The sequence below is a fragment of the Nomascus leucogenys genome, chromosome 15 (genome assembly GCF_006542625.1).
Source record: "Nomascus leucogenys isolate Asia chromosome 15, Asia_NLE_v1, whole genome shotgun sequence".
Taxonomy (NCBI): Eukaryota; Metazoa; Chordata; class Mammalia; order Primates; family Hylobatidae; genus Nomascus; species Nomascus leucogenys.
Window position 1 is genome coordinate 83,977,720 of NC_044395.1, and position 23,777 is coordinate 84,001,496.

The 23,777-nt window shown below is 35.6% G+C and overlaps 1 long non-coding RNA gene across 1 annotated transcript; it reads left to right on the forward strand.

The window, feature by feature from the left end:
* The first annotated feature begins 2,265 nt into the window (after positions 1-2,265).
* On the forward strand, positions 2,266-23,256 carry LOC115830485. Its single transcript, XR_004026034.1, has 3 exons — positions 2,266-2,330; positions 6,086-6,092; positions 23,221-23,256. It is a non-coding gene; the product is annotated as an uncharacterized LOC115830485 (long non-coding RNA).
* Positions 23,257-23,777: the final 521 nt, after the last annotated feature.

Below are 23,777 nucleotides of genomic sequence, written 5' to 3' on the forward strand. Positions count from 1 at the left end.
GGTATCGATGGGATGTATCTCAAAATAATAACAGGTATTTATGAAAAACCCACAGCCAATCTCATACTGAATGGGCAAAAACTGGAAGCATTCCCTTTGAAAATTGGCATAAGACAGGGATGCCCTCTCTCACCACTCCTATTCAACATAGTGTTGGAAGTTCTGGCCAGGGCAATCAGGCAAGAGAAAGAAATAAAGGGTATTCAATTAGGAAAAGGAGAAGTCCAATTGTCCCTGTTTGCAGATGACATGACTGTATATTTAGAAAACCCCATCGTCTCAGCCCAAAATCTCCTTAAGCTGATAAGCAACTTCAGCAAAGTCTCAGGATACAAAATCAGTGTGCAAAAATCACAAGCATTCCTATATACCAAGAACAGACAAACAGCCAAACCATGAGTGAACTTCCATTCACAATTGCTTCAAAGAGAATAAAATACCTAGGAATCCAACTTACAAGGGATGGGAAGGACCTCTTCAAGGAGAACTAGAAACCACTGCTCAGTGAAATAAAAAAGGACACAAACAAATGGAAGAACATTCCATGCTCATGGATGGGAAGAAACAATATTGTCAAAATGGCCATACTGCCCAAGATAATTTATAGATTCAATGCCATCCCCATCAAGCTACCAATGACTTTCTTCACAGAATTGGAGAAAACTACTTTAAAGTTCATATGGAACCAAAAAAGAGCCCACATTGCCAAGACAATCCTAAGCCAAAAGAACAAAGCTGGAGGCATCATGCTACCTGACTTCAAACTATACTACAAGGCTACAGTAACCAAAACAGCATGGTATTGGTACCAAAACAGAGATATAGATCAATGGAACAGAACAGAGCCCTCAGAAATAACACCACACGTCTACAACCATCTGATCTTTGACAAACCTGACAAAAACAAGAAATGGGGAAAGGATTCCCTATTTAATAAATGGTGCTGGGAAAATCGAGTAGCCATATGTAGAAAGCTGAAACTGGACCCCTTCCTTACACCTTATACAAAAATTAATTCAAGATGGATTAAAGACTTAAGTGTTAGACCTAAAACCATAAAAACCCTAGAAGAAAGCCTAGGCAATACCATTCAGGACATAGGCATGGGCAAGGACTTCATGTCTAAAACACCAAAAGCAATGGCAACAAAAGCCAAAATTGACAAATGGGATCTAATTAAACTGAAGAGCTTCTGCACAGCAAAAGAAACTACCATCAGAGTGAACAGACAACCTACAGAATGGGAGAAAATTTTTGCAAACTACCCATCTAACAAAGGGCTAATATCCAGAATCTACAAAGAACTTAAACAAATTTACTAGAAAAAATCAAACAATCCCATCAAAATTGGGTGAAGGATATGAGCAGACACTTCTCAAAAGAAGACATTTATGCAGCCAACAGACACATGAAAAAATGCTCATCATCACTGGCCATCAGAGAAATGCAAATCAAAACAACAATGAGATACCATCTCACACCAGTTAGAATGGCGATCATTTAAAAGTCAGGAAACTACAGGTGCTGGAGAGGATGTGGAGAAATAAGAACACTTTTACACAGTTGGTGGGAGTGTAAACTAGTTCAACCATTGTGGAAGACAGTGTGGTGATTTCTCAAGGATCTAGAACTAGAAATACCATTTGACCCAGCCATCCCATTACTAGGCATATACCCAAAGGATTATAAATCATGCTACTATGAGGACACATGCACATGTATGTTTATTGTGGCACTATTTACAATAGCAAAGACTTGGAACCAACCCAAATGTCCATCAATGATAGACATATTTAAGAAAATGTGGCACATATACACCATGGAATACTATGCAGCCATAAAAAAGGATGAGTTCAGCCAGGCACGGTGGCTCATGCTTGTAATCCCAGCACTTTGGGAGGCCGAGGCGGGCAGATCACGAGGTCAGGAGATCAAGACCATGGTGAAACCCCGTCTCTACTAAAAATACAAAATTTAGCTGGGCGTGGTGGCGGGCGCCTGTAGTCTCAGCTACTCGGAGAGGCTGAGGCAGGAGAATGGCATGAAACCAGGAGGCGGAGCTTGCACTGAGCCGAGATTGCACCACTGCACTCCAGCCTGGGCGACAGAGCAAGACTCCGTCTCAAAAAAAAAAAAAAAAAAAAAAAAATGGATGAGTTCATGTCCTTTTTAGGGACATGGATGAAGCTGGAAACCATCGTTCTTAGCAAACTGTCACAAGGACAGAAAACCAAACACAACATGTTCTCCCTCATAGGTGGGAATTGAACAATGAGAACACTTTGACACAGGATGGGGAACATCACACACTGGGGCCTGTCATGGGGTGGGTGGAGGGGGGAGCGAGGAGGGGGGAAGGATAGCATTAGGAGATATACCTAATGTAAATGATGAGTTAGTGGGTGCAGCACACCAACATGTCACATGTATACATATGTAACAAACCTGCACGTTGTGCACATGTACCCTAGAACTTAAAGTATAATAAAAAAAATCAATTAGTTGATATAAAGTTTGAATATATCTGCAGTCCTAAGATTATTTTAAAGCAGTTCATATTGAACTTTATTTTTTTAACTGAGCATGCTGTAAGAAAATAGAAATTGCTAGTTTTCATTGTTAGATGATTAAAAAGAATAAAAATTATAAAATATTTTATATTTGTTTACAGTGCAAAATAAAGTTTAAAATGGTGGGGAAGAGGTGGAGTCATTGTAAAGAAGTAGGTGGTACAAGAGAGATCTTTGTGGTGATGGAATAGTTGTGTATCTTGAATACAGTTGTGGTTATATAAATCTCCACATATGAGAACAGTGACACAGAACCATGCACGTGGTTTATACCAATGTTAATTCCCTGGATTTGATATAGGACTATATTTATATAAGATATAAATAATGAAGCAACGTGGGTGAAAGGTACACAGGATTTCTTTGTACTATTTCTACAGCTTTCTGTGAATCTATAATTATTTCAAAATAAAAATGTTAACTTTTGTATTTTTAGAGGCAAGGTCTCACTCTGTCACTCAGATGGGGTGGAGGGCGGTGGCTCATTCAGAGCTCACTGCAGCCTGGAATTCCTGGGCTCAAGCTATCCTGCTGTCTCAGTCTCCTGAGTAGCTAGGGCTACAGGTTAATACTACCACATCCAGCTAGTTTTTAAAAATATTTTGTAGAGACAAGGTCTTGTTCTGTTGCCCTGACTAGTCTTGAACTCTTGGCCTCAAGCAATCCTCCTGACTCATCCTGAAATACGGGGATTATAGGCATCAGCCGCTGTACCCAACCAAAAAACAAACAAACAAAAAACCTTTCAATCTATATTTAGTATATATATAGTTTTTCTTCCAAACCCAGAATGTTAATAAACTTTTTTTATTTACATATAAAGAATTCTTTCTTGATTTGTGGTTTCAGATTGATGTTTATTAAACAGGGTTATATGTTCTTTTAAACAGAGCTTCTTTTTCTTTCCTAAGAACATAATAAACCTGCTTGAGATTCTGCATATTCTTGTAAATAAAATGTAATAGCAGCTTTATAAATTAATTAGGACATGGATTTCAGATATATTATGCATAGCATCAGAGTTACAGCCACAGATCCTAGACTTGGATCCACTCATGTTACATTCCATCCCCGTTATTTAAAAATTACAGCTTTGAGTTATAAGTAATTATTTTGTTTATTTTAATTTTTAAAGTATTGATCAACATACATATTTATGTGAATTCTGAATTTTTTATTTTTTAAATTGATACACAGTATTTTACATATTTATGGGGCACGTGTGTTATTCTGTTACATGCATAGAATATTTAATGATCAACTCAGGATATTTGAGGTGAAGATTACTTATATTATGCAAGTCCTCTCTTTTATTTACTTTTTTTTTTTTTTAGTAGAGACGGGGTTTCACTTTGTTTTGTAGGCTGGTGTCGAACTCCTGAGCTCAAGCAATTCGCCCACAATAACCTCCCAAAGTGCTGGAATTACAGTCGTGAGCCACTGTGCCCACCTTTTAGCTGCTTTGAAATATACTATACGTTGCTGTTAAATATAGACTCTGTACTCTGCTGTCAGATGATAAAATGTACACCTTTTGTTGTGCTGTATGTTTTTACCCGTTAACCTTCCTCTACTTATCCCTCTTCTCCCACTCACCTACCCTTCCCAGCCTCTATTACTCATCATTCTACTCTCTAACTTTATGAGATCAATTTTTTTTAGCTCCAACACATGAGTGGGAACATGCAGTATTTGTCTTTCTGTGCCTAGGTTACTTTACTTAACACAATGACTTCCAGTTCCATTTATGTGCTGCAAATGACATGAATTCATTTTTTTAAATGGCCAAATAGTATTTCATTGTGTATATATAAGATTTCTTGACTCAATCATCTGTTGATAGACCCTTAGTTCCCTTATTTTTGTTATTATGAATAGTTCTGTGATAAACATTGTAGTATATTTCCTATATTTTAGATAGACATTGAGTGTGATTACTGGAACACTTGTAGTTCTATTTTTAGTTTTTTGAGAAATCACCATTCCTTTTTCCCTAGCGGTTGTACTAATTTACATTCCCACCCACAGTGCATAAGAGTTTCTATTTCTCCACATCCTTTCCGGCAATGGCTGTTTTGTTTTTATAATGTTTGCCATTCTAACTGGAATACTGCATTATCTCATTGTTTTGCTATGCATTTCACTAATAATTAGTGACATTGAGCATTTTTTCATATACCTGTTGGCCATTTTCATGCCTTCTTTGTGTAGTCATGTCCTTTGCCCACTTTTTAATGAAATTACTCTTTACTGTTGTGTTGAGTTCCTCATATATTCTGAATACTGGTCCTTTGTCAGATACATAGTTTTTTAAATATTTCCTCCCATTCAACAGTTTGTCTCTTCACTCTTGTTTCCTTTGGAAGCAGATTTTTTTTCTTTTATTATAGTTTCATTTCTCTATTTTTGTTTTAGCTGTCTGTGCTTTTAAGATCTTAGCCATAAAATATTTACCTAGACTAATGTCCTAAAGTGTTTGCCCTATGTTTTCCTCTAGTATTTTTATAGTTTTTGGTCTTATATTTAAGTCTGTAATCCATCTTGAGTTGATTTTTGTGTATGATGAGATATAGGGATTCAGTTTATTTCTTCTGCATATGGATATCCGATTTCCCCAGCAGTATTTACTGAAGAAAGTGTCCATTTTCAAGTACATGTTCTTGGAGACTTTGCTGAAAACTGTTCAACTATAAATAAGTGAATATATTTATGAATTCTTTATTCTGTTCCATGTATCTATGTTTCTATTTTTATAGCAATATCATGCTGTTTTGGTTACTACAGACTTATATTTGGAAATTATGTAGTGTGATGTCTCCAGTTTTGTTCTTTTTGGTAAGATTTTTTTTTTGGCTATTCTGGCTCCTTGGTTCTACATGACTTTTAGGATTTTGTCCTTGTAGCTTGCTGATTTTCTTTGGTAGTACCATTTAAGCCTTTTCTTCATTTGAGTATTGGATTTACTAATGAGTTTTGTATTTTTTCATTGTTTTAATTATGGTAATTGGCATCTTTCCACTTCCAGGTTTAGCTTAAATGTCTCAAGTAAATGACAAAAAAAAAAAAAAAAAAAAAGAAAATCAGATGATTTTCTTGTGGGAAATGCTCAAGGGGGTCCTAAACCTGGAAGTGAAAGGTCATGTGGTCTAGTGGTCACAAATTCCTTCAGCTTTTGCTTGCCTAGGAAAGATTTTATTTCTCCTTCATTTATAAAGGATAGTTTTGTGGTATATAGTATCCTTCATTGATATTTTCTTTTTCTTTATGCAATTTGAATATATCATCCAATTCTCTTTCGGCCTATAAGGTTTCTGCTGAAATATTCACTGTTAGTCTGTTGGAATTTTCTTTATAGATGACTAGATAATTTTATTTTGCTGTTTTCGGAATTTTCCTTTTGTCCTTCACTTGGAACATTTTGACTGTAATGGGGCATGGAGAAGATCTTTTTGCATTGTATTGTTTTAGGGATTGCTGGGCTTCCTGTCTCTGGATGTGTATCTCTCTTGCTAGAGGTGAGAAGTTTTCATCTATTATTTCATTAAATAAGTTTTTGAAATTTTTATTCTCTTTTCACCTTCTAAGATATCGATAACATATATATTTGGTCACTTTATGGTGTCACATGTACCACAAAGGCTTTGTACATTTTTAAATTATTTTTTCCTTACTTTTTTCCTTTTATCTGACTGGATTATTTCAAAAGACCTGTCTTCAACTTCTGAAATTTTCTCTTTTGCTCCTTCTGGTCTATTATTGAAGCTTTCGAATATATTGTGTATTTTAATCAATGAGTTCTTCAGTTCTAGGATTTCTGTTTGGTTCTTTTTTATAATACCTATCTCTTTTGTACATTCTTCATTAATGCCCTGAATTGTTTTACTGCTTTTTTTTGTATTGTTTTTCAATAGTCTCTTATATCTCTTCAAGCTTCTTTAAAATCAATAATTTGAATTTTATTTTTGGCATTTCATGGATTTCTTTTTGATTGGGATCTCTTTCCAGAGAATTATTGTGTTCTTTTGGAGGTATTTTATCTCTTTGCTTTTTTTCTGTTTCTTGTGTCCTTATGTTGATATCTATGTATCTAGTGTATCAGTTGCTTCTTCATTTTTTTTTTTAATTTGCTTTTGTAGAGAGGACTTTTTTCCTGAGGATGAATCGATGATGTTGGGTAGGGACAGCACTTTGGCTTTGATTATGAGTGCATGCAGTAGTGTAGTCTCTGTATGTTTTCTATGGACATAAACAGTGTTAGTGGTATCTGAGATTTCTTCAGTAGCTTGGGGTGTAGTTATTAGTGGAGTCTGTGGTGCAGTTTTGCTGGGGATTGGGACACCAGGTATGGCAGTACTCAGGCCCAAGTGGTAGCAGCAATGAGCTAAGCATGCCTCTTCTTGGGCAGGGTGGGCATACACTACACCAGTGTTAGTCAGTCCAGGAGGGCTGATTCTTGGGCCTCCACATGGCTTACTTGTAATCCAGTAGTATCACCAGTGGGACTGGCGGGTAGGTGGGTTCTCAGAGCCCTGGCCAGCCAGTGTAGAATAGGCATTTGCAATGGCAGTGGTGGGATGAGCCTCTTAGTCCCAAGAAGTGTTTACTGGCATTGGCAATAGCTGCAATGGGCTTGACAGACCAGTCACCAGGCCCACAGTTGGCATGTCCAGGTATGTGCTAGCTATGGTGGTAGTAGCCAGCTGAGTAGGCCCAATCTCAGGTCCCTAGGAGGAGTGCTGCTAATAATAATGGGCAAAGTTGAGCAATTCGCTGACCTGTGAGTGGTGTGCTCTGGCATGGGGTAGAGACAAACAAAGCCAAGCCAGGCTGGCTAGTCCTCAGGCCGCCTGATTATGTGTATAGGCAATAGTCCTGGTAGTCATATGTTGGGTAATCACTAGGCCGCTGGTGGAATGCTTGAATAGGGAGCAGCAGTGGCCAGCCTTGCCACTGGTGGAGGAGGGTGCCACTTTCAGTCTCTGCATCCTAGGCCTGCAGGTAAGAAGCAAATGTGCCACTCATTCCTCAGCCCTAGGCCTGTAGCCCACAGTCTCTCATACCTAAGTTCTGGGATCAGTAGTTTTAACTTCTCTTGCACATTAGCCCTGGCATGGACGGGCTCCAGGACAGTGCACACTCTGTTGGGGGCCGGGTTCTAGAATGGTGCCTCTCTCTTGCCTCAGTCTGAAAAGTGGCAGTCCACTGCTGGATTGTGCCTTGGCCTTGGGTGTGGTAGCCCATGGTTGTTCATGCCTAAGCCCTGGGGCAGCAGCCCATGCTTCTTTTACACCTCATTCCCAGCAATGCTAAGCTCCTAGACACCGGGCAGTCTATTGTGGGAGTTCTAAAATGCCACCTTCCTGTAGCTACTGAGGACTCAGGAAATGTATGGGACCCAGCATGAGCTTCTCTGGGGCAGTGCCATCACACAACCTTCTGGAAGGTCATTATGTTAGTTTCAGGTCCTGCAAGGATCCAGGGGCTCTCCTGTAGCTAGAATTGCAGGACTCTATGGTGATCATGTAAATCACTGAGAGTCTCTCACTTACCTTTTCCCCATATTGGGAGAGTAGTCTCAGCTCCAAGCCGATTCTGGCCAAATGATCTGGCTCAATTCCTACTCCTTTCTTGCTTTAGGTCACTCTCTGTTGAATTCCAATGTTCCTTCTTGAATGATCTAGTTAAAATGCAATTATCTACTTGCTATTTTGGTTCTTCTAGGGGAGGAAGTGAGTATGAAATGCCATGAGCCAGCCATCTTGAATTAGTCAACTGGGTCCCAAATATTTTTAGAACTCTATAAAAGATTTTCTTAGGAAGAATTTGGAAAATTTAAAAATAAAATATAACTTGGATAATATTATAAACTATATTGTGGATAATGGTAGGTTCCTTGGTTGTGAAATTTTATTATGTTATATAGGAGGATGTTCTCGTTTTAAGAAGTTATAAACTATTTAGGATGATATGTTTTACTGTAGCCTTTAAATGATTCTAGAAAAAGTATGTCATAAATGAATTTATATGTGTGTTTATGTAGATACATATATATATACACACACACACATAGACATACAGAGAGATAGAGAGAAAGAGACAGAGACAAAGAGAAGGATATTTATCTGCATTTGAGAAAAAGAAAACAAGCAAATACAGAAACATTTTAGGAACTGATGAATTTAAATATAGAGTGTAAGGGTGGTCCTTGTAATATTCTTTCAAACTTTTGTATGTTTGAGATTCCTCAAAATAAAAAGTTAGAGTAAATAAGGGGAAATAAATCAGACTGAATGTTTTAATTATTAGGACTGGTAACATATAGATCTTATCCAAGCTTAAATTAAGGGGCAAGAAATTGAAATCAGGCAGAGCATATAAGAAAATAGCAATTAAAAATATATATAATTGAGTTTTCACAGCTCAATAAAAGAATCATTTTCTAAAATATTTTATTTGCTTTCTGCTTTTGTTTCATTATTATGTCTAATAGTATTGCTATAAAAGGGACTTTATCAGAATGTTATAATTGTATTTATAATTCTAGCAATTACTAAGAGAGAAGTGTTGAATATTTATTAAAGAAATGTCAATGTAAAGAGCTGCTAGCTAAACAGCTACATTTTGGAACACTTGCTTATTTTATAGTCAATAGTATTTTAAAATTATTTGTATCCTTATATCAACTAAAATAAGTGGGAAAAATCACTTTATTAACTCCAAAAACTTTCTATGAGTTATTTCTGTTTATTACTATAATTAGTTAAAATTGCTTTTCTTTATGCTTAAAAAAAGACATTTTGAACAAGCAATTTTCTAAATGGTTCACACCTATAGAGTCCTTTTGTAAGTTGATTATCTTAGCTGATATTCAATTGTCCTTTAATTTTTAGAAATATCATTGCTTCATGTTAAAAATAATTCCTTACAAATTTTCTCTCTAAATCATAATTTGACTAAAAAACCCTGAAAGATGTATCACATCAATAAGTAATAGCATATTCAGTTATATTCTATTGAAGAACATCTAATACCAAATAATACCATTACTATTACTTTTTTTTTTTTTTCGGAGTCTCGCTGTGTCGCCCAGGAAGGAGTACAGTGGTGTGATCTCAGCTCACTGCAACCTCCGCCTCCCGGGTTCAAACAATTCTTCTGCCTCCACCTTCCAAGTATCTGGGACTATAGGTACACGCCACCACGCCCAGCTAATGTTTGTGTTTTTAGTAGAGACAGGGTTTCATCATATTGGCCAGGCTGGTTTTGAACTCCTGACCTTGTGATCCACCCGCCTCAGCCTCCCAAAGTGTTGGGATTACAGGCGTGAGCTACCACACCCAGCCACTACTAGTTTTTATAGGTCAGCCATGAGCAATACTATAATAATATTGATAAAGGTAAATAGCATACACATATTCTACCCTAGTATAAATAATGTAAAAAAATAACACTTTAAATTTAAAAAGACTATCATGTTTCAGATTCAATCAAAGGAAAACACTTTCCTGTAGCTATCTTGATGATTACTGCTGTGGTAATCATACTCCCTGTATGACTCATGAGGAAGGTGAGAGAGAGCTATGATGTCTAGCCTCTTCAGACACTTTTGACCAGCTAGTGATATGCCCAACATTTTATATAAATAAATATTGTTAAATACTTACAATGTAAGAATTAATTGAAGTTTACAGAGGTTGTCAGTGTTCAAATATTACTTCAACTGTTATAAAACTTTGAAAGATTATTAAAATGATAAAAATTTTTATTAAAAAATAAAATAGTAATGTGGTTGGAAAGCTTTGCATTATTTAACAACTCAAATATATCAGAAGTGGCTAAAATGGGAAAATTGATACATTATTAAAAGTAAGAAAGTTACAGCATTTTAGTTGGTGTGAGTACACACAAAGGAAACCAAACATATGAGAAACAAGGATTTATTTTGAATAGGTGTCAGTCATACCTAATAGGATGCTTGTTTAAAAATGTAGAATGCCTTTGAAATATGTCAACTATAACAATAGAAAACATGTTATTTATAACCTTCTATAAATATAGCAGAGTGTTTCATATATACTAACTTTGTTAAACCTCAGAAAATACCTATGAGGTAGAGACAGTTATTTTAGATGAGAAAAAAAAACTTAGAATAATTACCAGATTTCATCATAATCACATAGATTTATATTAGACAATCCTTTGGATATTCAAAATTTGCTTTTGAGATCATGGAAAATTCCAGTTGGTTAAATTTAACCAAGCATCTTGATTAATGGCATAAACTGATAAGTTAACTAATATAGCACTCTGAATATAAACTAGAGTATTTTTCATAGTGCAGGTGTGATAATCTACAACTAGCCTTGGTAAACAAAGACATTTGGATTAATTTGGGCACTGCATGTTTTAAATTTAGTGTATTATCTTTATGTCAGACAAATCTGTTCCATTAAGCTTTACTGTTTAGGAATATCACCTAAAATGCCTCACAGAGGAAATTCTGTATTGTCTTAGACATAATGAAACATTCTGTATGGTCAAACTACAGAACCACATCTTTCTAAGTTCCTCTTTCTGGCTGGGCACGGTGGCTCATGCCTGTAATCCCAGCACTTTGGGAGGCTGAGATGGGTGGATCACCTGAGGTCAGGAGTTTGAGCCCAGCCTGACCAACATGGTGAAACCCCATCTCTACTAAAAATATAAAATTAGCCAGCCTTGGTGGCACATGCCTGTAATCCCAGCTACTCGGGAGGCTGAGGCAGGAGAATTGCTTGAACCCGGGAGGCAGAGATTGTGGTGAGCAGAGATCGCGCTATTGCACTCCAGGCTGGGCGACGAGTGAGAAACTCCATCTCTAAATAAATAAATAAAAATTCCTCTTTCTCTGACAGTATCTCCCCAGTAATAGTAATGGTCAGTACTCTGCACGTGCTGTTTTTTGTGTGAGTCATATGTGTATTTCTATATAGAAGTGTAGCAGTTGAATTACAAATAGAATATTTAAATTCTTAGTAAAAGAAAATAAATGATATCTAAACATACCAACTACATGAAGATTTTTGTAAATAACAAATTAATATTCGTGTTAAAAGTATCATATTAGGTATCTGTTTCAAAATAAGCATTTTGACCATAATTACAAGTAGGAACATTATGATTCCTATCTTGTTTTACTAAAAAATAATTCCACATTTTCATATATTCCTCAATTTTTTTTTAAATGCCTTCTCCTACTTTGGCATCTGTTAGCCAAAATGTAATACTTCAGTGGTAAAATTGAAAAACTGAGAAGTTGCAAGCTCATCATGACAATATTTTAAAAAATGCTTTCTTATTAATTATAAAATGTGTTATGGGTTGTCCTAAGTAATAATGTGAACACTTATAAGGGTAACAGTGTTGAAGAAAGACTAAAGTAAAATTCAGATAAAGAATATAAAACCAAATAGGAATACAGTACATATACCAGAGTTTATGATTCTATTTGTATAGTTTTCTTCACATGTTTAGTTTTTGATATCTAGAACACAGTTTTCTTAAAAAGGTTCTATAATTATCACAGATTGGAATTAATTGGAATATAGTTTTTAGAATGAGGAATACTTTTTTTTTACACTGAGGAGGGAGGTCATGTTTTGCAAATAAAATTGTGTCAACATTAAAGAAAGGAACAAAATGTAAGAAAATACTTTTTTCACAGAACACAAGATTAGCAATTTGCCACCAAAACTTTTTGAAATTTCTGTTTAGAAATATCGTAAAATTCTGTAAATCATAATCCTCTTTAAGAGGACAGAAAACCTTTTCTTGAGAGACATACAACTGCAGTCATGACTGATCACAAAGAGAAACCTCAAAGGATGAATTTGCATTCCAAAGTCTAGGCACTGTGACATTTTGAGGTTGATACCTGAGAACATTTAAAGTCATTTCTTCCTTTCTATCCTCTGCTTTCCTGAGGGAGGATGTGATCTACACGACTGTATTTTGAGTTGTTGAGAAGGACACACTGTGTTGAATCCTGCTTCTTGAAAAATCATTAGGGATAGTCAATACATTCCTCAGGATTTATTAGACACTAGCAACAGCCTTAATGACACAATAATTAATAAGATACAAGCCTATGTCACATTGGCACACTAACAATTGTCTCCACCACTATAGTGGAAGCTCATTGTGGGAGGAATTTTCTTCTTTTTTGTTTCCTATTTCATCCTCATTTCTTCAGATAGCATCTGGCACAACATGTGCACATGCTGAAAGATAAAGAATTATGTTGTTGTAGCCCCTCTAACAGATGAGGGAAAAAGCAGTGAGCCCAGTGGTTACTTTGCTCCTCCTGCCTGCTGGTTCCTTACTCTGTGTAGACCTTACCCATACTGATCACTGAAGTCAGGTGTGCGTCCATGAGAAATGAGAATGCATTTGTCCAACTTAAAACCAGCTCAGCCATTTGTAGTCTGTCATTGCTTCCTCCTGTATCTGCTTTTCCTCTACAGTCAGGAAAACATATTTATAATTCTTTTCATTGATCACTTATAATCATGGTGCTGAATATTTGCTTGATGAGTACAGAATTCATTAATGAGTCCCCAGTGCTTAGCATAGTACCTAACACAGAGTGAGTGCTCAATACATACCTATTGAAAGAACGGATTATCTGTATCCTCAAGGCTCATTTCTTTATGACAATCTGCAAATGTGGTCAGTATTAGTTGAAAACTCAGTGTTTTCAAATCACGGTGCCTGCCAGATATCAAATCAATTGATTAAAATGTAAGACATAATCTGAAATATCTGGGGCTAAGTGGGAAAAGAGATATAGTTAAGATCATCTGGTTAGTGAAAATACAAGTCTGTTTTTATGAGTGTTGCATAATGAATGATGCTGAGAAAAATTCAAAGGACAGAAAATTATTAGATTAGAAAGTTTAGAGAATATATAATTGTTAAGAAGATAATTTGAACTTCCCTTTAGAGAGCACATGAATTTGCATTTTGGGAAAGAGAAGGGTGCTGCATTAAAAACTTGTTACATTAGTGTCATGCTAGTTCACTACATTCTAGGCACTCTTTCCACCAGTTCTTCACCAAAGGGCCTTTTATTATATATGATTTCCTTTACCTAGAAAGCACTTTCTTTATTCTCTTTCCCTCTCTTATTCGCCTACAGTCATCTTCAATTCTCATCTGAACCTTTATTTTATTGTAGATGATAAAAATTATTTCTGCCATTCTCCACCCTTTAACAAGATAATCACTACCTTTACTCTGCATAGGGTGACTTTTTCTATTATTTACAATATGATTTGTAAATTTTCCTTGGTAGCATTTATCGTGACATTAATTAATAAATAAAACAGTTAATTGACTGCAAGCTCATGCCGGGAGAGATTGTATCTTTTGAATCTCCAAAAACTACTTTAATATTCAAACATAGAAGATACTGATTAAATTCTCATGAAATTATTGGATAGATGAGTAAGGATAAACTTTTCCGAGTATAGATCTGAAAATGCCAGATTTGACTGATCTAAAACCCATCACTTTGGGGATTATATCTGAGGCCTCCAAGTTTCACCACAGGAAGTCTTGGGCCTCCTGGACTCCATAGACAATAGCAATAACAAGTTGAGAATTCAAGAAGTCAACTAATAATCACTGTTAACAATTTATGAAATTATGTTATTTTAAGAGATGCTGGGACAATGCAGCAGCATTCACATATTTTCTCTTCCAAATAAAACCTGTTTGTTCATCATCCTTCCCCTTGACATCTTAAAAAGGGCAATCAAATTTCCATGACCCACTGTGCAATTGCTAAGTATGCATAATAAATAAATTTAAAAAATAAAAAAGGAAACAGAAGAAAAACATATCTGAGCACAGAGAAATAGCAGAGGTAACATCTAAGTTCAATAAAAGCAGGAACTATATAACTTTTAATTTGCCAATAAATACTCAAAATTATTACTCCAAGTAGTTGTTGAATGACTAAATAAAAATAGTTTATTTCTGCAAAAACACATCACATAGTTGAGTTAAAAGCCAGCCATAAATAATAATAATCACTGCCGTTATGTAAAACCAAAGATGCACCAGACTGAGCTAATTATTTTATATGGATTTTGCCATTTATTTCTGATTCTTAAAAAGTGAGTATTATAATTGACTCACTTACATAGGACTGAAAAGACAAATTTATTTTATTCAAGGGAACAGAGCCAGACTGGGAGTAGAGTCAAAACTATAATAAACAACAAGTTGGGAAAAAAAATAGAGAAGCTCAGTCTGAAGACTTCTGCTCACTGGGAGAAACGGCTTTCTGGGATAGTGAAGAATTGGGTTATGGAGGTAAACAAGGAATCACTTTATAACCATTGAAGCAAGACATTTTATATGGTGAAAGCTGCAGGCAAATGCTGAATCTGAGAATCTTTATGATCTTGTAACCTTTGGTCTCATAATGTTTTAATTAAGCATGGTATTTTCTTTCATTCATTTGTACTTTCACATATGTAAACCCTAGGCCAGGAATCCTATTTCTTGGATTCTATCTTCATTGTTATGCAAGCCTGGGCTCCAGTGAATGTTTCTTCTATATCCCTATTCCTGCTTTGTCTTAAAATAGTTTTTCTCTCCACCCAAGATACTATACACTGCATTATAACGCCTCTATGATGTCATTATATTTGTCTATGTCAGCCTCTTTCACCAGCTTGTGAGCTCTTTTGTAAATCCCTGGGGTTAGCATTGCATCTGATATATAAAAGTTCTAAAATAAGTCATCATTACATACTAAATAAAAGGCGAGTCAACCTAGAACTTTAATCTGAACTGTTTAGTTCAGCAAACATAAGGCAAAACATTTTATGAAATTTTAAATAAAGAAAAGAAAATTTTTGTTGAAGTAATAAGGAAGAGAAATTAATGTTCTGCTTCTCCAGATTTAAGAATGCAGTAACTAAGCTCCTGCTTCTTTATTCTTTTGAGATCTGCTGTTGACAAGTGAAGAGGTTTTTATATCTTTATAAATATTCACACTGGTAATGTAATCCAGTCACCCTGGCTTACTTATTTTGTAAGAGGTTTTGGAGTGGGGTGATGGGCAATGTTCAACATCTATTTTCCATTCTTATTGTACATTTGTTTTAAACGTACTAGAGAAAAGAATACAATACAAGTGTATTTAATTTGTTTTAACACAGTATAAATATTTATTGGAGAAATTTATTGGTCTTCCCTCAAGACAAAAATGATGAAGTAAATATTTGACTTCTGTTGTTTGTACTATATATCTCTGGGTTTTGTCATGATGCTGTAGTTTCTCCTTTGGAGGGGAAAGAAGCTTCCAGTGGAACCTAGGAAAAGGTCTAGACATAAAGGGAATATAGTTGGTCTCTGAGCATTTAACTAGTAAAATCAACACAACGTGATGAGAATGAAAGTTTTCTAAGCCATGTAAAATTACTATCTGAATAAATTTCTTTAAAGAAACAAAATATCAACAGAAGGAACTAGCCAGTTTAGAAATCAAGGTTTATAGTATCTACTCCATTCTGACTTTGCTTTAATTTTTTGCTTACCAAAGATTCCTCTTACTACTATTTTGACTTTTATGTCCCTAGATATGATAAAATTATGTGTATGTGTTTGGAAAGGGTTTGGAGGAATCCCTAGCCATGGGCATTTTCACTCCCAGACCAAGACTAATGAATAGATCCTGAGCTGTTATATATTCAATAAGAAAATACCACTTTGTCACATGACCTATTGCTGAAAGCACTCTTTTCATCTCAGCACCAATGTAAATAATCTTCCAACTTTAAATATTCTTTGGCTTTTATTCTAAATACTTGCAGCTATTTCACTATATATGTTTGCTTTTCTCTTTGAGCATGAAAATCAGGACCTTAATAGCTACAAAAAATGATATTCATTTCACCTTTTTGGAATCCAATACACAGGCTTGATTTTTACGGTTTGGCTCAGATGCAGCTACTAACCATTTCTTCAAATGTGAACAATATGACCCAGCTCTCAAATTAGAGTTTTAGGTGACTGCATTAAATGTAACAAATTGCCACTTCATAAAACAATTTTATCTTGACAACATTATGCAAGCAAAGGTTACAAGAGAATCATAAAGATTCTCAGATTCAGCTTTTGCCTGCAGCTTTCACCATATAAAATGTCTTGCATCAAAGGTTGTAAAGTGATTGCTTGTCTACCTCCAGAACCCCATTCTTCACTATCTCTGGAAGCTTTTTCTTCCAGTGAGAGTAGTCTTCAGACTGAACTTCTCATTCTTTCTTCAATGTGGTGTTTATTACAGTTTCAACTACTCCCAGATGCCCCACTCCTTTAAATAAATTAAATGTGTCTGTTTTGGTCTTAAAAAATAATACTCTGAAATGAATGTAATATTGCAATGACATTCTGATTTCTAGCACAGAGTATGCTGATTTCTGTCTTCTATTCTGAAATCTTGTAACAGCATTTGTTATTTTGAAGGTTTAGTGAGAGAATGCACATCTTACTGTTGACAGGGATTTTGTATGCTTTATTATCTTACTTTTCTAATGCTTTATTATCTTACTTGAAATAGTGGCGTCATGTCCCACTCATTCTGTATCCGTGCACCAATGATTTTCAATGAGAAGTCTTTTTTCATTAACTATAAAATCATAGTTTTGTGTTACATTAAAATTTCAGGGTACCTTTCTGAAAAGCACCCATATTGTCTCTTTATTAATTAACTTGCTGCTATGATCTCAAGAAGCTGTGGATAATCTTAATTGAGGCGTGATCTTGGACATTTAGAAGTGTGTGTGTGTGTGTTTATGTGTGTGTGTGTGTGTTTATGTGTGTGTGTGAGAGAGAGAGAGAGACAGAGAGAGAGAAAGAGACAGACCGACAGAGAAAGAGATGGGGGTGGAAGTGTGGGAGTGGGGCTCTGAAATAGAATCCTGAAATTCCTTAGAAACAACTTAGTGGCTAAAGTCTATTCCTAGCTCTGCTTATGGATGTAGATGCTTTGGGGAGCTCTGACACTGTAGAAACTATACAATGTTTTTGTCATCTGGCTGAAATCTCCATTCCTGGTACAGGAAAATTTAGACTTCTTTAGAGGGGTCTGCATGTTTGACAGGGGGTGGGAGAGTGTTATGTGGGCCATTAAGATAATCATGGATCATTATGGCTGCATAAATAATCACAGTAAACATTTTCCTGGATTATGGTCTTGAGAATCACCTATTGTTTCATAGTGCCCACAAGGTGACTGGTAAAGATGGGTTTAAACAAGATGAAGAAAGGCCATGTTTCCAAGTGGTTAAGAATATATGTTACAGGGAAGTGTGGGGTTCCTCAATTCTTGTCTTCCTGGAGCAAAGAATTCAGCCAAGAGACCAATTAGTAAAGCAAGTGAAAGCTTTATTAAGGAAATAAAAGTAGATTCCAAGAGAGGAGTGGGATGACCCTGCTGGGAGCAGTCACCAGAGTTCTGCACTGCAGTTTTTGTTATGTTGGACTGTTTCTTTAAGGTCTCGCTCCTGTCTTAAGTCTCCACTTTTGTCCCCACCTAGTTCCCACCCAGGTTTGTGAAGGAGGAAGAGGAGGGGAAGGAGGAATTGGAGAAGAGAAAAAGAGAGGTAGAGGAGGAGAAGGAGGAGGTGGAGAAGGAGAAGGAGGAGGAGGATGGAGGGGAAAGAAGAAAAGAGAAAAAAGTATAAAACAGAATTTCTCAGAAAAGAACATTGTCAGCAATGACCCTGGTTTTTGTAATATGCTCTATGTGTTTCAAGAAAAGTAAAGAGATCAGAGAGGCTCCAGTGCATTGAGGAGTGTAGGAGAAAGATGAGAACAACAAAATAGACAGGACCCAATCACATGGACTTTGTAGTTTACAATATGGGAATTAGATTTTAATCTGCAAATGATAACAAGCCTCCAGAAAGTTTGGAGCAGAGATACTCTAATATTTAAATTTTAAAAGAATAATTCTGAATGACTTGTGTACAATAGACTGAGAGGACATATAAGAAAATACTTCGTTCTCACATTTTCAAGGTTTAAAAGATACACAAAATTTCAATATACATTGTTTGAAAATGTGTCTTCCTCTGGAATCATATAAATTCCACTATTCTCAGTACATTTTATAATGGGCATCCAATTCGGGTAGTCACTATTCACTGTGATAGTAGAAGTAATTAAGAAAATAGGCCGGGCGCGGTGGCTCAAGCCTGTAATCCCAGCACTTTGGGAGGCCGAGACGGGCGGATCACGACGTCAGGAGATCGAGACCATCCTGGCTAAACACAGTGAAACCCCGTCTCTACTAAAAATACAAAAAAAAAATTAGCCGGGCGTGGTGGTGGGCACCTGTAGTCCCAGCTACTCGGGAGGCTGAGGCAGGAGAATGGCGTGAACCCGGGAGGCGGAGCTTGCAGTGAGCCGAGATCGCGCCACTGCACTCCAGCCTGGGGCACAGAGCAAGACTCCGTCTCAAAAAAAAAAAAAAAAAAAAAAAAAAAGAAAATATAGGTTAGTCAGGCTTGTACAAACTTGAACAGTTTAATTGCTGCCTTGATCATTGTTTCACTGTGGATCGAACTTATAAATATATTTTGCATAGTTTCTGCTATGAACTAAATTTCCTCCTTCAGATTTATATGTTGAAACCCTAACTGTCAATGTCATGGTATTTGGAGATAGGGCCTTTGGAAGACAATTAGGTTTAGATAAGGTCATAAAATGGGGCCATAATCCCAGAGGGGTGGTGCCCTTATTTAAAGAGGAAGAGACACCAGTATGTGCCAGATTGCAAGGGAGAATGGATTTATTACGTTACATGGATGAAATTCATTAAGCAACGTGGAACCATTGAAGTTTATTGGTTAATGCCTTAATATTTGGCATAAACTTATATATATTTTCCTACAAATATTCTATTTAAAATACTTTATTTTTATGTTTAATTAAATATTATTTTATTTAAAAAAACTTGAAGACCATATCCATTTCTAGGAAATCAATATAGCCTATTTCATAAATAGGCTATAAAACTGTGAGCTAAAAGTACATAGGGAGTGACAGAACACAGCAAAGTTTTAGAGGGCATATGTATTCTGTGCCATGAACAAAAAGAACAGTAATGATGCATAAGAGGATTTTTGTCCGTTTTAACTCAATGCAGAAAAATGATTAGTCAGTCAGTTGCCAATTAGACTCATCCACTTGAATAGAGAACCAAGAGCACATGGTAACCATCATATTACCTACGTAAAAGACAGAAATAGATTTTGACTAAAACACTATCATTATTCATGAGAACCCAAGTTTGAAGGCCTATGTTAATACAGGGATCACTAAACAGGAATTACTTTAGATTCTAAGTCTTGCTTTGAAATAACCCACAGAATAATTAATTGTTCTCTACCTTTTCAATATAATGTTATCAAAATTTTAGTCTGATCTCTATTCACTGTGTAACTATGTGGCTCCTAACATGTCTAGGCAATATGGTAGGAATTTGATTGATGACTTCAACATTCCTTATAAAAATGGGAAGAATTAAAAACAAAAATATAATTGACTCAAAATGTGTGTAAAATTATCTGTTTTGAAAAACTTGTCAACAAACATTTCTGTTCTTTCATTTAGCTGAAAAACCATAATGATAGCATTGCCTCGAGCAAGGCAGGCTTGACATAGACAGATAAATTTGGGGAGCATCTGTGCAGAACAGAACTACTTCTGTGGAGCACAACGCTCCAGGCTGATTTTGAGCTTGCAGGTAGGGAATGTCCTGAGTAGTGACAGATGCTTCAGATCATGAAAATGACACCAAGCAATAAAGTTCTCATGTGCCTCTGAGTAGAATGGACACTTTGGCCCTACATTGCCCTGTTTTGTTTTATCTGATCTTTGAAGTAATATTGGGGAATATTGTTACCACTGAAATAGAAGGTTAAAACCAAAATCAGGGATAACATGCTGTTCAGAATGAGATAATGGCATGAAGATGATATTAATACTGCTTTCAAGAAGTCAGAGTAGGTTTGAACATATGGTAACAGTTGGATAATGAATGAGATAATGAATGAAACATGACAAAATTAGAGAGAGATAGACTAATTGTGGCTATACATGGGGCTAAAGCCAAAAGATGTAAACAAAGTGAAAGCAAATGAGTACCAAAAGTTTGGATCAGTTGGGAGAGTATTTTTCTTGTGCCAGTCCTTTTATATACTGACCTTTTTTTGTATATCCATGTTCCATTTTCAAAAACCCACAACAGTCTATCCAGAAAGAAATGTTATCTGAGCCCAGCATCTAAATTTTTATCAAGATCTTAGAATAATACATTATTTTAAAATTCATAAATTATATCTGTCTGCTATTAATTCTTTTGCATTTGACAGATGTAGTAATGAGAATTTGAATACCAAGTTCTGAAAAAAATCCAAATAATAAAATAAAAATCACATTTTATTTATTCATGTCTTTTTTATTGACAGTAAGATAATGCCTTAATATTTGGCATAAATATATATATTTTCCTACAAATATTTTAAGTAATTTATTATATTTAATTAAATATTATTTTATTAAAAACATGAAGATCATACCACTTTCAAGGAAACCAACATAGCCTATTTCATAAAGGGCTACAAAACTATGAACTAAAGTGCATTTTCTGCGCTTCAGGCCACTTAAAAGCTCTATTAATATGGCAAGCTATGTGACTATAAAACCTTTTTTCAAGACAGGATCTCAAAAATATTCAAAGCCATATTGAGAATATGATTCAGTTAGACAAAAGGCCTTCTAGGAAGGTTAAATATGTACTTACACCTAATCAAGAAACTTCCAATATTTGCAAACATTGATTTCAGAATTGCTATGGATCAGTAACTCAATGCCTCCAATTTTCTCCCATATTTAAATGATAATATACATAGTGATTATTTTATGCATGTGCTACCATTGTACGTTATTTGTCTTAGAAAAGATTACTCTTGTTAGTTTCACAGGTGAGAGGACTTGTACTCTAGCAGTCATATTTAATGAGCTATCCCCAGGGAGCATCATCTACATATTGTTTTAAGTCTCACTCAATAACAAGTTTCTGGGCCATGGAAGGGAGTGAGTTTATGTTGCATGTGGGAGGAACGTGAATCATTGTGAACCAGACAGCAGTCTGTGGAACACAGATACGAAGATAGTCCCAAATGATCCCTGCTTGCCTCTGTTATTCAAATCTTTGTGCCGTCTTCCCCCATACTATACTAAAGTTGTTCCTGTGTAACTAGTAACATATGGCAGAAGTGATGGTCTGTCTCTTCTGATTTTGGTAGGTTATAAAAGATACTGTGAGTTCTCTCTTGATTTCTTTTGCGCTCTCTCTCTCTCTCTGAAAATAGGAAGCTACTATTTGGAAAAGCCCTACAAAATGCCCACATGAAAGGTTGCTGAAGCATACAGCCAATAGCCAATAAGGAACTAAGGCCTGCCAAGAGCCACACATATGAGGTTAGAATAACATTCTCCAGCCCAAGCAAAGCCTTATGATGATTGAAGCCTTACTCTGCAAACTGACTGTAATCTTGTCAAAGATACTGAGTAAAAACTGCCCAACTGAGCATCTACTGGGTTCTTGAAACTGTTAGACAATAACTGTTGTTTTAAAGTGTTAATCTTTGGAGTAATTTGTTATGTAACATTTGAAACTGAATGCCTGTATCTGAAATTAAAATTTACCTTCTTATGGAAGATGATATGACTCTTCCATTGCAATTATAATATTGCAGTATGATAATTTAGTTATAGATCTCTATAATGTAAGGGCAACTATGTTTCCTTTAAGTCTGTTTCTCCAGGGGCCATCCTAGTATCACACCTATCACATAACAAATACTAAATGTTTACAGAAAGGAGGAAAGGAGATAAGGAATAAAGTAATTTTTTTCTCTAACATTTTTGTCAAATTTTCAGACACAAACTAGACTAAAAAAATACACTAATTAATATTCCACCATTCCAAATCAAACAACTTATTTTTTTCTGTGTCACATATCTTTGAGAAATGCAAAAATAATGAGGTCATGAATAAGTAGTTAAGCAGATCTGTGTTTAAAAATTAAAGGCCATATTGCCTACATAGTTTTGTGTTAGGTAAAGAAAACAGTGTTCTCTATCTCAAATTGCCACTTCTTTTTTAAAAAAAATAATAATAATTAGCGTCTTTATTAAAGTATTGTGAAAGAAAGTATTTTCTACTGCAATTACTAAACATTTTCACTGGACATAAAGTGGTCTTTACCTCTAATGTGATTTTTTTTCCTATTTAAAAAATAATCAAAAAGACATTATCCAAGAAATAAATGGTGGTGGGTAGTTGAATAAATAACACTCCCAACATGTAGAACAATTATATACTCTCCAACAAAATTGAAGCTGAGATAGATACAAACACCAAAGGGGCAGACTTAATAGGCAAAATAGAAAGACTCTGATATAATTCTTGATAGAGGAGCTCAGCTCTGCAAACTGGCAATCCCGTCAATCCTCTTTTCAATTAAAAGTATGCAGGGAGGGAACAACACACATCCACTGGGGCCTGTGGGTGGTGGGGATAGAGAGCATCAGGACAAATAGCTAATGCATGCGGGGCTTAAAACCCAGATGACAAGTTGATAGGTGCAGCAAACCACCGTAGCACACATATACCTGTTTAAGAAACCTGCACATTCTGCACATGTATCCCAGAACTTAAAGTAAATAATTTTTTTTTTTTTTTAAGTATGCTGCCCACTTTCTCCCCGAACCTAGGAGGAAGCCTTCTGGCAATTGTGAGGGAAGAATTATAGGGCTTAATGTTATCAGCTAATTGGGTAACCTTGATATGGTCTCACTAATACAGGATGCCCCCAGTCAAACTAGATCATTGATATTCTTCGAACAAGTTCTATGCTTTCCTACTTCTTTGTATTATTCCTTCTACTTGGAATAGTTTCCCTTGCTTATAACTCACACATTTGACTTCTAAATATTGTTCATTTTTCAATCTTTAAAGGTCACTTTTCACAAGAAGAATTACCTAATAACTATAGAACTGTGTCCTTTTAAATCTCTTGGAAGACACTGACAGTACAATTTACAAGGATTTTATAGAGTATTTATTGTGTTTATACATCT